The sequence below is a fragment of the Helianthus annuus genome, chromosome 6 (genome assembly GCF_002127325.2).
Source record: "Helianthus annuus cultivar XRQ/B chromosome 6, HanXRQr2.0-SUNRISE, whole genome shotgun sequence".
NCBI lineage: Eukaryota > Viridiplantae > Streptophyta > Magnoliopsida > Asterales > Asteraceae > Helianthus > Helianthus annuus.
In genome coordinates, this window is record NC_035438.2 from 41,516,765 (window position 1) to 41,519,637 (window position 2,873).

The 2,873-nt window shown below is 43.4% G+C and overlaps 1 non-coding gene across 1 annotated transcript; it reads right to left on the minus strand.

Annotated features, from left to right (window-relative positions):
- Positions 1-340: 340 nt before the first annotated feature.
- Positions 341-447, minus strand: LOC118480039. The gene has a single exon (XR_004861679.1). It is a non-coding gene; the product is annotated as a small nucleolar RNA R71 (small nucleolar RNA).
- Between the last annotated feature and the right edge of the window lie 2,426 nt (positions 448-2,873).

Consider the following 2,873-nt stretch of genomic DNA (forward strand, 5'->3'; position numbering starts at 1 on the left):
CACCGTAGGTAATCTAGGCGCCGCTATCAATGCTCCGAATGTTGAAGCCAATAACTTCGAACTTCGACCGCATTTGATACAAATGCTCCAAAACTCCGCAACCTTCCACAGGCTTGCGGACGAGGATCCTCATCTACATATAACTAATTTCTTAGAAATATGTGATACCTTTCGGATCAATGGAGCATCAAACGACGCCATCCGCCTCCGTATGTTTCCATTCTCACTAAAAGACCGAGCAAAAGCTTGGCTCAACACCCTCCCAGCTGGATCGGTAAACACCTGGGATGAACTAGCCCAAAAGTTTCTATATAAGTATTTCCCTCCTTCTAAAACTGCTAAATTAATGGCTGAAATTAATACATACTCACAAGAGGACGGGGAATCCTTATATGAAACTTGGGAAAGGTTCAAGGAGCTATTACGCAAGTGTCCCCATCACGGCCTCGCGATATGGCAACAAGTATCCACTTTCCACAATGGATTGTTGCCAAACACTAGGCAGACACTTGATTCTAGCTCCGGGGGACTTTTAGGTAATCGACGCCCACACGAAATATATAATCAGATTGAGGAAATTGCTCAAACCAATTTTCAATGGCACACTCCCCGGGGAAATAAGTCAATTACCCCGGGCGCCAATAAGGTCGACGAAAGCACCTCTTTACAAGCCCAAATCGAAGCCCTTTCTTCAAAAATAAAAAAAATTAGAAATGACAAAAACAGTCTCGGTTATGGCTTGTGAAGGGTGTGGTGGGTCACATGAAAATTGGAGTTGCATGAAAGAAACGGACGATCAACAAGAAATGGTAAACTACATTGATAATAGACCTAGGCCGTCGGGTCCTCCAACGGGAACTTACAACCAAGGATGGCGAAATCACCCAAACCTTGGTTGGAGGGAAACCGACAATAGTAGTAACCAACAAACCCAACGAACAAACTTTCAGCAATCAAGAAATGAGTCACAAAATTTCACTCAACAACAAGGTGGACGAGAAAGGCTCGAAGATACTATATCTCGCCTCGTCTCTGACACTGATAAGAAAAACTCGGAAAGATTTCTACAATTAGAATCTAATTTTAGGAATCAACAAGCTAGCATTCAAAACATAGAAAAACAAATAAATCAACTAGCACAAAATTTTTCCGAGAGACCGCAAGGCGCATTACCTAACAATACCGAAACAAACCCAAAGGCGCAAGTTCACCTCATCACACTACGAAACCGCACCGTAGGACCTGCAGAAGTACCTCCACCAACGGAAGAAACAATGCCAACACATCTGCAGGAAATGAACTCTCCCCCATCACCAGAGCCTACTAAGGCTCCTCGAGTTCCGTACCCCGGTAGGTTAATTCGTCAAAAGACCAATGAGCAGTTCGCAAAATTCGAAAGTCTGTTAAAACAATTGCATGTCAATATTCCTTTTATCGAAGTCCTAACCCAAATGCCCAAATATTCTAAATTTATGAGGGACTTCCTTACACATAAAAAGAAAATTGAAAATTTGCAATTAGTTAATTTAGGCGAAGAATGCTCTGCCCTCGTACTCAATAAACTACCCCAAAAGAAAATCGATCCCGGAAGTTTCACGATTCCATGCTCTATAGGGGAGTCACCCGTTCGCAATGCCTTGGCCGACTTAGGGGCTAGCATTAACCTCATGCCCTCATCGATGTTCAAAAGGCTTGGCTTGGGAACCACGAGCCCTACAAAAATAAGCATACAACTCGCTGATCGATCAGTCAAGTTCCCACAAGGTGTCATCGAGAATGTCTTGGTAAGGGTAAGCAGATTCGTTTATCCAGTTGACTTTGTCATACTCGACATGGAGGAAGACACCGAGGTCCCCCTTATCCTAGGGAGACCCTTCCTTGCCACAGCACAAGCAGTGGTAGACATGAATGACGGGACACTGACTTTGAGGTATGGGGACGATGAGGTGAAGTTCAGAGTTGGGAAGAAAATAGAGGACGACGACCCAGTCAATTACATGAAGGTTATTGATTCAAGCTTGGATGCCGCTCTCCGACGGTGTAACTTGGGAAGCAAGGCACTCCACTCAGAAGATATATAACCAGGAATCGGGTCTAGCCAAGGACCCTTATAAACGTGGCGCACCACGGAGGCATTCCGCGGATCTATCCTTAGTTTAGTTTAGTTTAATCTTTTAGTTTTTGCAGAATAAAACACACTCATGGTGGTAATGGATGAAAAAGGGAACGAGAAAAATGGAACCATGCACGAAGAACAGAGCAACCTGACAAAAATCTCCATCACAGAAGGCTCAACACGGGCCGTGCCCAACCAACACGGCCCCGTGCTGAGCCCCTGCAGAAAGTCACCCAGTTCAGGTAACTGGACACGGGCCGTGTTCAGCGGACACGCCCCCGTGTCCAGGCTTCTGTTTCAATTCTGTAATTTTTGTTACTGGCACTTGACCACGGGGCCGTGCCCGGTCAGCACGGGGCCGTGTCCAGGATGCCAGTAACATCAATCTTTGTTTTTTTAACCCACTTTTATACATTCTAATCAACCAAAAACATTATTTTTGGACACATTGAGGACAATGTGTAATTTAAGTGTGGGGGGGGGGATGCTAAAACCCTTGAAATTTTGCAAAATCCTAAACACAAGCCTTACAGAAAACTCTATTGGAACCGCTAAACACCCCAAATTTTTTTCAAAAACTTTTTCATTTTTTTTATTTACTTGTCTTAGTTTAAGTTGGGAATAACAAGTTCTAAAAAGGTTATATTTTTACAAGTTTACAACCGATAGCGTCATGATAAAAAAAGAACCAACATAAGAAAATTATGAAACGGTATAACAAGTCGAGTTAAAAATTCGATTATATATGCTTGGTCAC